General features: G+C 38.5%; 1 protein-coding gene across 1 annotated transcript in view; it reads right to left on the bottom strand.

Moving 5' to 3' along the window:
* ctnna2 (catenin (cadherin-associated protein), alpha 2) overlaps window positions 1–12,125 on the bottom strand; it is a 341,003-nt gene extending 328,878 nt beyond the window's left edge. The window contains exon 1 of the mRNA XM_026171090.2: window positions 11,789–12,125. The gene's annotated coding sequence lies outside the window, so the exon portion shown is untranslated. The remainder of the gene's footprint in view (window positions 1–11,788) is intronic.

Genomic DNA, 12,125 nt, shown 5'->3' with positions numbered 1-12,125 from the left:
AATGTAAAAGTTTTGTTTTTTTATCATGAAAACACAAAAGAAGATGAGTATCATAGAAAAAAAACCAATGAGTGTGTATACCTTGTAGAATGCATTATGTACTTCGTAGAGCTGAATACTTCAGTAGCTTTCAACTAATACCTAATTCTTAAAAGGATGACTAGGCACTGGTTGTGCAATTATCATTCAAATGTTCCTTTAAAGGGTTACTGGCATTTCTCCCTTCTACTGCAACTAAAACAATACATCACACAGGGTGAAGTCCATCAATACTTAAAAGAAACAAAAAAAACAAATCCTAGACTAATTGGCTTTTACTCAATAATCAATTTGTTATTCTCTTCCCTAACAAACAGGAATTTGTTTTTCTCATTATTCAGTGCACCCAAATTAACTTGAACATTGGAAAACTCAACTAAAACAATTCATGTTTTATATCCAAAGTGGTTTGCCATTTACCATTGCCATTCCCCAAATGGGCTTTTTTTTTTTTTAATCTGTTTTCATTTAATCCAAATTATGTCAAAAAAAATTTTTTTCATTAGAACAAATGTCTAAAATCTGTCAGACCTTCATCACACCATATCTAAACATTCAGTCAGCTGAAGTCACGTCATTTAAAACTGTCAGGATTATCATTATTAACACTCCTCTCATTGTCACTTTTCTATGGTGAGTCTGCTGCACAAACAGGCTCAGATCCACAGTCCTAGAATGCAGCTGGCAACAGTAATATTTGTTTCCAGTGATTTGCTGCAATCTATAGGCTATGCCAACCAGATCTTCCAAGTATGAAGAGAACTGGATATGCTGCACGCAAGTACAGAACACAAGAAAGATTACAGATTCACTGGATAGACAGCTGAATGAAATCAATGACCACCACAGCAGCAACCAGACCAGCCTGTAGGTAATGAAACATAAGACAAGGCAGGCAAAGGCTAGCTTGTTTCCAGCGATTGAGTTTTCAGTTAAGTTAAATATGTACATATACACATACACTAAAATACAGAGCTATATACTTAAAATCATAGATATTATTACTAGATGTATGGCAGCCCATGACAGTTTAGTTATGGTTTACTGTCTGGGATTAACTAATGACAGCAGTTTAGAATAAATAGGTCACATATAAATAAAGATTTATAATCCCACATCAGACATGAGGTTTGCCTTTGGAAGTGGAATACAGTTAAAAAGAATGAAGATGCATGCAATCTGCAACTTCTAAAAAAAAAATCAAACCATCTAGTGGATAACTAAAACCACTTCACTGTTTGTTTGTTTTTTATTACTGTTTTTATTTTATTTTTTAAATGTTATTTGGGGAATGCTCCCTGATTTGTGTTTAATTTCAAATACTGTAGAACTTGAGCACAGCAAAACTCATTGGCCAGATGAGAAAGTGATGGGAGGAAAGAGCAAACAGGACAATGAAAGCAATAAATGTTCTTCATGGATGCTGAACATGTATGTGTGCAGGTCATGGGTCAGGTTTTCCATGGCCATCTAATATTTAATATTATTACCATAGCCCTGTACGTTGTAGCAAAACAACATAATGGTCATTATCAGGTCAGCTTGAAAGACATATAAGTGGGCTTCTCATGATGCACATAATGTACATGTCCCCTGCTACATAACTTAAACTTTAACTTAGTCTTAAAGCCTCAAGCCCCCATCTTGCTGAACAGTAATACGTTGAAATCTTTCATGGTTGAGTACTCTTCTTTGAATTTTTATTTTTTTAAAATGCTTTTAAAACATTTTGTGAGGTGTGAATGCGGGTATGAATGTGAGTGTCTCTGTGTTAGCCCTGTAACAGACTGGGTGTACACTACCTCTCACCCTAAAACAGCTGGGATTGGCTCCAGTAAAAATTGGTAACTGAAACTGTAAGGTAACTGAAATAGGGTAACTTTTGTCTACAAAAGATTTTTTTTAAAGAATCCTTAGTCCAAAGAACCGGTTGGAGGTCAATCCAGACCACCAGTCTTGCAATACATTGATGGAAATTCTGGAACATGACATATGGCTGTGACTGGGCTCCTTAGGCCAGGGACCATACTATAGCTTACATAATGAATCATGTTGTGTTCAATTAGACAAGCAATTAGGAGGATCAACTAACTAAAAAAGTGCCTACTTAGTTCATTACAGCATGTGAAGAGGATAAACGTTTTCTTACAGACCTCAACAGAAACTGGCTTCATTTTTGTTTTATTTTAAACCAGAGAAAAATGGCGAACGTGATCAATGTCCAGAAACAAGTTGTTTAGCCAAGGTTACTAAAGTTGACCAAAGCAAAGAATGTACATGTTCTTAATCTCATGAAAACATTTTTTTTAGTGTTTCAAAGCACCTGACTGACTGGACCAAAGATGCATCTTTTAACAGGACAACCACCCTAAACCCACACCCAAGACAGCACTAAATCAACAGGAATAGAAACTAAGTCAACTGAAACTGTCCACTGAAGTTACTGTAAAAGAAAGCTAGCCTCTTGTTTAAAAACTCACACACAGGATCACTAGCTCTTGTAAAGTTTTAAAGCAGTGAGTTAATACTGGGTAACTATGAACGACTGTAGGCAAGAGAGAAAGGAACAGCAGGAAGCACAGTACACTGAAGTATGGGAATAATTTCTGAGAAATTGGGAAAGACGCTGAAAGCTGCATTCAGCCACTGCACTGTAGGGCATTTCTGTGAAAATCGGTAAGCAGCTGCAGATTCTAAGCCTTTAACACCCCAGTTTTTGGTTTATTTATAGAAAAGATCCATCTTATCTTGACTGAGGTTGAGGTTCATTTGAAATCAACTTTTGAAGGGGGGGGAGAATTATTTCCCCAGCCACTCATTCCAAGCTTCTAGGCTAAGCTATGAATCTATTGCTCCTGGTCAGCATATAGATTTTCTGTAAGAAAAGAGAAGAAAAGCAGTCACCTAACAATAGAGAAGTTAATTCACCAAGACAGAGCGCACACACACACTGTGGGGGAGGAGCTAGCAAATACTTGGGGCCCATGTTGGTCCCAGATGTAGCCTGAGGTGGGGGTGTAAAAAGAATCAGAGAGAGAGAAGAGAGGCCCCAGAAGCACAGAACAACTGAGAAGATGAGGGACTTGAAAGCCCTCTAGCAAGACTTTCCACACAGCGTCGTTATTGATGATCAAAACAATAAGGTCGCATGATAGAGGATAGGGACAAAGCAGAAGGCGAGAAAGAACCTTCTAGCAACCTGAGTGTGTTGACATGGCACTGCATGGCTAGAGAAATGACAAATGTGCAAGTAAGGATGACCCTGAATTTCTGAAATTACATACAGTTCACCAAACAACATTGTTAGTGCTCATTCATTGATGCACATGCTACATCTGCAAAACACAGCGGATTCCTACAGCGATACCTCCCTGCTGTTGAGTCCTACTGAAACTAACGTGCTTGTTAGTTGTTCATTAATCTCTGAACAGATGAAAAAGTTATCACAATTTTGGGCAATTTCCACATGTCACTATCAAATATCTTTTCAAAGAATAGACATAAAATTTTCTGTTTTTTGAAATACAACATTATGCCAAAACAATATCATAACAGATGCAATCGATAAAAACATCTCACATGAATTATCTGCATGAATGCATTTCATTTTTACTCTTTCAAGCACTCCTCTGAAGGTGAAAGAGAGATCCAAATCACCTGGACAAATTCTGGAAAATAACTTAGGCTTTGTTGTTATTTTATACGCTCAAACCGATAGGGCCACCAGCAGACAAAAAGAAAAATGCTATTAACAATTCAATTTTGTCAGAATCAATAACTGCTTCCAAGAGACTGTGACATCTGTGGGAGGCTGGGGGAGACTCATTACAACAGTAGTGTGACACTTGGCAGCAGCGTGGCATAACACTCTAGTTCAGAACCTCTATGAGAAAAGGTGCCGTCTGTGCTGTGAAAAAATATACAGCTCTCGGGAGAACTGAACTCTGTCCACTGTCCACTCTGTTTTCCACTGATACGACTAAAATTTCATTAGAGGTTGTTTCCACTTCTTAATTAAAGTTGTTATCAAAGAACAGCTTTAATTTTGTAAAGGGAGCTCCTTGGTCTTTATGTTTTGCTGATTCAAAAGATTTCCATTATCTAACTAGCAGCTCACTGTGAAATAAGCAGACTGCATTTTCCCCAGATGCAAGTGTTCCCTTGACAAAACGCGCGATTACAAAATTTTGGGTTTATCAGTGAATTGTATAAAAACAAAACTTGCATTTGACATAACTTATATTTGGTGTTAGACCCAGCTGCTGCCACACTATCCACGGTAAGTTTATACTGTGTGGCAGCAAAGTTATGTTAGTTCTGTGAGTCTAATTAGTTTTTATTTTTATTTTGTTCCACTTTTTGCTTTTCCAAGGTGAGTTTGCTCATTTCAGTTGAGTTTTTATTAATTTAAGTGTTAGTTTAAGTCTTTATTACATTTTATTATATGGAGAGCATATGTCTGAGACAAGATTTATGGAAATTAGTGCAAGTATTACAATAAAAACACAGAACCTTTGAAAGCAGTTGATCACAGTGTTGTAGATATCCAAAGTCACACACACACACACACACACACACACACACATACCCAACTCTCTCTATCTCGACATATTAGCAGACGAAGGCAACCGTAGTGATAGATATAGCTATACCCAATGACAGCAACATCGGGAAAAAGGAACACGATAAGTACCAAAGACTGAGAGAAAAGCTCAAGAAGATGTGTAGGGTGAAGGCAACTGTGGTCCCAGTGGTAATCTAAGCACTCGGTGCATCGACCCCCAAACTGGACGAGTGGCTCCAGCAGATCCTAGATAACTGTTTTGGGTTTTTTTCCAGATATAATTTTAGTTTATTTTTAGTCAACTACAATGACCTTGTGTGGCAGAGCTGCTGGCACGAGTGTGGGCGTGACTACCTAAATGAAGGAATATAAATGTCTCAGATATCAGTTAAACAACAAGGTATACAATGAAAAAACATCTTTAAAATACAGTATTGCCATCTTTGTTTGCTTTTGGAAGAGTGACTCATTTAAAAATATAGATGATGGATTTCACTACTTTCTGTGGCCAGTTGTGCAGAAATATTATATATAACATTCCAGATTTCCCATCCTTATGCTGACTTCCCGAATGAATTCACATCAGTTAAATGAGCTAAAAAAAATTGGGTTAGCTGTAGCAGAATACTTATGAAAAACCTGGTTTACCAGATGGCCACCAAAGGTTTCTCTCATTTTCTCCAATTTGACATGAAACTTAAAACCATGTTTGAAAAAGAGCTCTTGTGCAAAAAGCCCAAGGGGCTGTTACTGCTACTGAATCTATAAGCGCTATATGCTTACAGGCAGCTGGCCACAGTAAACACAGTATCTGTATGACTACAACAAAGTACATAGTTTAGTAGATCAGCACAGTGTAAAGGGAGCATCCCTGTGAAGTCCTGAACATTACATCCTGACATTAACTTGACATTAAACACTAAAGTGATGAAATATTTACCAGTAAAATTCCCATAAGTCAGTCTTACTACTTCAAATTCTTACAATCATTAAAAAAAAACCCTCATCATTTGTTTGAGTCTATAAAAACCGGGCAGAAAGCAGTGACAGCTGCCTGGATACCTTTCAGCCTAAGAGGATAAAATCTCAAGTTATATTTTGATTTTTAATGGAGTGCTGAATGGAATTTTAAAATAAGTGCAAAATCTAATTTTACCTTCTACCTCACTGTATTGCAATGGGACTTTAAAACAGGGGGAATGTAACAGTCTATCTAACTTGCTAATAGCTTGTCAATAATATAAACTGAAGCTTTCAATGTTATCCACTTTTGTTAAAACTGCTGCTGTATGCACCGTTTATCTGCAGACTCTATTAAACCACTGTGCAAATACAGTGTGTAGGACAATGCAAAGTAGTGTGCAAAAGTCTGCAGTCTTCCACGTTTTCCATTGCTTGATGGATTAAACTAGAATCGCACTTATTCATGTTCATAATTCAATTAATCTTGACAATATCTCTAATGCTACTGACTGAAATGCAGCTCCAAACACGACCACTATGTTTCATGCATGGCTGTAGAGACTAATGCACCTGATGCCACTGATGTTAACTTCTTGTGTGGTGACAGCCACCGTTCCACTGTGATTATTTCTGACATGGCTTCAGCGATCATTAAACAGATCAACTAAAGGGTCAGCTCATTTCTCGGGTCCTGTGTCAGATCCTTTCTCTATATTTTCCTATTTCTTCCAGATACTTTTTTCCTCTGTTGTACATTGTTTCAAGGCCTGCCAATTCTTCGTTTGTCCTCCACATGTCCATTTACCTTTTATTTCTTAAGGATATTAAACACCCTGCTGAGATATGCCAAGTTCTCTTTCGAATCACCTTAATGGCGAAAAAACATTATCTTAAATGTCAACCTGTTATCTTTTGTTTTTTGTAGTTTGAACTAAAGAAATGCGAATAAATTATATAATTTTGTGACAGTGTGCTAGTAAAAGGTGCCTAAAGATACAATTTAAAACAGTCTTCTTGCAAAGTTGTCTGTTATGTTCAAGCACATTAGTTCATCCTTTGAACTAGGTGTCTCTTGTACACTTGAATGTTTCATAGATCAGTATTGAGTGGCTTAACAAACAAACAAACAAACCATTCCTCTGAAAATAGTCATTGGGTGAATAAGCAGCCAATGTCCAAAGAAAAACCATGAAAGACCTTCAAAATATCTGAAGAACTATTGCTCAGGACCATTTCTTTATATTTTGCTCCTTGGAAGCAAAATATAAAGAAATGAGCGGTGGCTCAAGCCCTTTGCACAGTGCCAAATTGGCCATTGATGTGGACATGAGCATGAATAGTTATCTGTCTCTCTGTGTTAGCCCTGTGATGGACTAGTGATATGTCCCTGGTGTACCCTGCCTCTCACCCTCTGGCAGTTGGAATAAGTTTCATGGCCCACTGCAACTCAGAACCGAATAAACAAAAGAAAATAGATGGATGGTTATATGGATGTTTTTTGTTTTGTTTTTTAAAATATTATCACACTCTGATTTTGAAGCCATCCCACACCTTAAAATCTGTGAATATCTGTTCGCAGCTTACAGTGGCTGAAAAGGGCAGGATTCCTATAATTCCAAAGTGCTGTTAAAAATTTAGCTGCAACCTGGTTTTAAGATCCAAGTTTCAAAACATTAAAATTTAACAATTGTTCCCACACAAGTCAATTCGTGATGACACAAGAGATGCACATACATTGCACTTTTCATTTATTTAAATTTTATTAGCTTCTTGAGTCTCCTGATGGCTTCCAACACTTCATGAGCATTTTTTTATGGGAGGAAATGTTATTCGACCACACCCACTCACAGACCATCCTCAGTAATTGAGATTGAGTTTATTGATTTTTCTTTTTCTTTTTTTTCTCTTTTTTGGTAATGACAGTCTTGTAAAGAATCAAGCTTGGCTGGAACACTATAAATGTTCACTCAAACGGCCCTTTTTCCCGGCATTGTAGCTGCAGTTGTGGTCTTTTGCAGAATAATAGACATGAAAAGTAAATTAAGAGAATACCCCTGTTCTTTGTGGCTGTGCCAAACTGCTGCTGACACGATATTTTCAAGTACTGCTGGATCATCTAATTTATTGTCCCCCTTGAAAAAATAAAGATCTCAGTCCTATTTTTTCCTCTATAGTCCATTGTGGAATAATGTTCTATAAAAAGTTAAGGATTAATCTAACCAATGCAACATATGCCCATGTCATATACTATTGAGTAGGCTGAAAAAGAGTTATCTGTCCCCACACACACAGACCAATAACACTGTTTCGCAGCAGCACAGTATTATGCCTTGAAAATAGAAGACAATGAATGCTTAGTGAAAATGCCTGCTGTCTGGACAGTGCAATTCTACATGAAGGCACAGCAGGATAATATAAACCCTAGTTTTAGGAGAGTTAAAATCGACACTGTGGACAAGTGTGCTACAAGAATCGATTGTTTGCTGTTGTTGCTATTGCCTCATCCCTCATCTCTTAAACACCATCAAATATTTGTGCAAGAGCTGGAGTGAAAGAGGGCTTAAGAGGAGAAGCAGTCGTGTTCCACTTAGCGGGGAACCATGGCTACCTCAAAGCTCTGCTTCGGTATAACAACAACAGGGGGTTCCATGGTAGTCAGCCAATATCACTTCCTCTCCCAGGAGACAGAGAACACAATGCACTCCTGGCTGCGATTGATTGCACAGTCACACCCATAAATTATGGCCTTTCCTTATCCCCCAGTGACAGAAACGGGATTTTACACTGTAAATGACATACATTAAATGAGCCAAAATATTTCCATGATTGCATAAAGGTGGCTGGAAAAAACTACAATTTTTGTTATTTGGATAAGAAAAGAGTTTAATTGTCTCACAATTAGTTCAAATTAATTTTGCTCAACAATGGACAATGTTCTGATTGTGATTGTGTGACTTTGATTTCAAATTGTTGTTGAAAGTTTTGAGTTCTTCGAAGCAGTGGTGTATAATGTACTTATCCGCAGCAAATGTATTCCTCACATGCAACAACTCTAGTTTGAAATCCAGCAGGCCGTGCTGGTGGACTCAAACAAACTCTAATTAAGCCAACGAAAAAGAGGTCTATCTAAAAAGAAATGTAACGATATCATTTAAAGTGTTAATTGTATTATTTCACCTCTTTATCCTGCCATCAGACGGCTCTTTCCATCGGGAAACAGAGAACGTTATATACTTCTATAATCTCTTAAAAGCCACTAGACCAGCGGTCCCCAACCTTTTTTGCGCCACGGACCGGTTTATGTCTGATAATATTTTCACTGACTGGCCTTTAAGGTGTCGCGGATAAATACAACAAAATAAAACCAGTACCGGTACCAAAAAAATCGGATTTATTCATAACACACGGGAAAAGACCCAGGGCCACCGAGTTAACAATAAAAACTATAGAAAAATAACGCTAAAAACCGATAAAACCCCTTAAAATCATAAATTTCACACCCGAGCCTCAACTCTCGTGGTCCAGTACCAAACGACTCACGGACTGTTACTGGTCCGTGGCCCAGGGGTTGGGGACCACTGCACTAGACCACTTAGCCAATCATTAGACATTATCAGACTCTTCAGATATTTGCTTGTTAGATTGATGTTAGGTTTCATAATTTGGATATTCTTGTTTGCTTTGTTTATAAGGAAACATGGACCCTCTCAGCTTGAGTGCTGACAATCCTCTCACTCAAGGAATCTATCACCATGCTCCAGCTGATCTCATTGTTGTCTATTTAGCAACTTTTTTAACCAGACCTTTTTGTTGTCCTTTTCTGAAAAGGGCCAAGCTCGCAATAGACAATAGCAAAAGCATTGCGTCACTTCCAGCTAATCATTTTACTTATGCCTGTTGGCAAAATCACAGCAGACATACCTTATCTACAGCACTGCACTGCATAGTTTCTGTCCCCATACTACAAACTGCTTCTCCAAACTAGGGAGTGCCAGCATAAGCTATAGGTAATACAGTGATTAAGGGTAAGTACCTCATACAAAACTACTTCAAAGAAACTGAGCTTCCCCTTTAGGTTTTTCCAAAAGATCAATGTGATTAAAAACCCTGTAAATAAACAATGTCATGCTACTGACTAAAGCACACTTAGCATTGGTTAAAATGACAACAATTAAATATATATAAATCACAAAGGTTAAACAAATAAGCCCTGCATAAAGATAAGGTCTAAGGCAGATGGTTAGACAGTGACACACATATGCAGCATTTCCCAAAGGGCAGAGCAGAGTCTGTCCATTCTTGGCAGCGTGGAATCACAGCTCTTGCTTTGGCTGTCTCTTGTCAGTATTGTGTAAAAGACATATTTAGTGCTTATAGTTTTACATAGCAAAATTAGTGCAGCTACACGTCTTCTCTTTGATCATCAAATCGAAGCACGGGAATCTAATTGAGTGCTGAAATCATTAGCTGATTATTTGATAACTATTCTTCAGAAACTAATGTGACAGTTTTGTCAACAGTTTTCATACTTGCGCTATCATTCAGGTTATTTTACAGGCAAGACTGCCTCATCTTCCACATTTTGCCTTATTTAATTTATCCTCAATATGTGTAATACTGTTAAATGTTAAACTAAATTAAAATGTAGGCACATTTTACATAAAATTGCTTACTAGTTTTCTGGAACTGTATAAACTAAATGATTAATTTGTGTATTTGAAAATAACTAATGAATTACCTGAACATATAAATAATCACTATAGGTGTAATCACTGTGACAGCTGGCAAACATAACATCTGTTGATGCCTTTGGAGGACACACATATAGTTTTTTTTCTTCCTCAAGACTTCTTTTAAAATCCAAATCATTAACACTCTAAACAAGATTCCTCTTTGATTTGAACTTCGACTGTCTCATTTGTTCCAGGCTTCCCCTTTCTAGCAAACAAAATGTGAAGATAAACATAGGAGGGAGAGACCAGCACAGCCCATCAGTGTCAGCTCAGCATGCCCCCTTGCCAATCAAAAGTTCAGATTCTAAATCGAGACACTGTGTGAACTCTAGAGGCTTCTGGGATCTCAGATCTCCAGTTACAGGAAAGGAATGACGCAAACTACACTGGGTCACCAAGCAGAGTAATAAATGAACGCAAACACTACACACACAAACTTAGAATTTTACAAAAAAAAAAATAAATAAATAAATAACCAGAAACTCAAAAATGTATAATATGCCAAACCCTCACTCGACTGTATGTTATTCCTATGTATGAGTGCTTCCGCTGAATAGAGCGCTTTAGTTTATTCCACTGTGCCATAATGTGACAATAGGGCGATTTAAGGGCATGAAAAGTCTATGCGTAAGTGAACTCGGGTGGGCTAAATAAAGAGGCTACTAAAACAGCTATTCCTCATTTAAAAAGAAACGGACTTGGCGTTAAAAGTAGGGTTTGCACTTGCAGCGTTGAGACAAAGCAAAGCTGTGTAGCGTCACTTTGCCACTTCACTTCACATCCTCGACTCGGACGAAGACGGTGTTATAATAACGGAATCAAAATCAGCTGCGAGCTAATAATAAGTCTTCGGCTGCCGCAGAAAAAGAGTGATGAGCTCACAAGTAACAAAGTAACAGTCTCGGCTAAACAAAGAGGATTAAAATTATCTAAGAAATGCAACAGTGCTGTTAACAACACGGCGGGTGCATGCTTCACTGTCTCAGCGTAAAACAAGAAACGGGAGGTGTTCTAAGCAGCCCCTGAATAATTAAGCAGCTTCCAATGCAGGTGTGGGTCCGTTATTTTACTGGCAATAAAGTACCCCGGTGTCTTTTAGCTTTAGCTACTATACTAGCCTAGCAGCCTAGCATGGCTCTGCCCCACAGACAGGCTTTCAGCACTGGGTTCACTGGATAGCAGCGCTCGGGAGTGCGGTTTAGATAACGTTAGCAGAGTGGGCGACACTGAGATTTTTAGCTAACGAAAAATTTCCAGCTCAGTATATAAAAGTCTCTTGATTCTGCTATGGTAATAATGAAGCGTAAAGTATTTCGACGAGGGGTTGTAGTCAAGTGCCCCGCCAAACTGGCTAAAGCACAATGATGAATGAAAAGCCGGACCTCGCCTAAGCTAATGTTAGCAGCACGGCGGGTCAGTCAGTGCAGCAAGTGTAATGCTACCAATGTGCTAGCAGCAAAAATCTCTCAGCTGACAACTAACTACATACCTTTAACCGTTGGAGATGACACCTCTTGTAGGTCCACAAACTACTCACGGCGCCTGTTCTCACTGAGTATTTCCCAAACAGAAAACGAAGGGGGTGGGGGGGCCTCCTATTCAGTAAAGCCACAGCAAAACGTGCAAATAGACTCAATCCGGACGCTTTCCTCAGTCTTGTGGTGCTGAATCTAAAAGCTACACGCTTCTGTCGGTGTCTCGGAAGTGCCTCCTCCTCCTACAGCTCCCTGCGAAATAATGACCCCTCCCAGCGCTCCAACCACAACAACGGAGTAGGCAGGTGCAGATGATGGTGCGCTACTAACGGAAAGCCTTGCAACATAGTG

The sequence above is a fragment of the Astatotilapia calliptera genome, chromosome 6 (genome assembly GCF_964374335.1).
Source record: "Astatotilapia calliptera chromosome 6, fAstCal68.1, whole genome shotgun sequence".
Lineage (NCBI taxonomy): Eukaryota > Metazoa > Chordata > Actinopteri > Cichliformes > Cichlidae > Astatotilapia > Astatotilapia calliptera.
The sequence above is the reverse complement of the archived record's forward strand: the minus strand, read 5'-3'. Positions and strand labels throughout refer to the sequence as shown.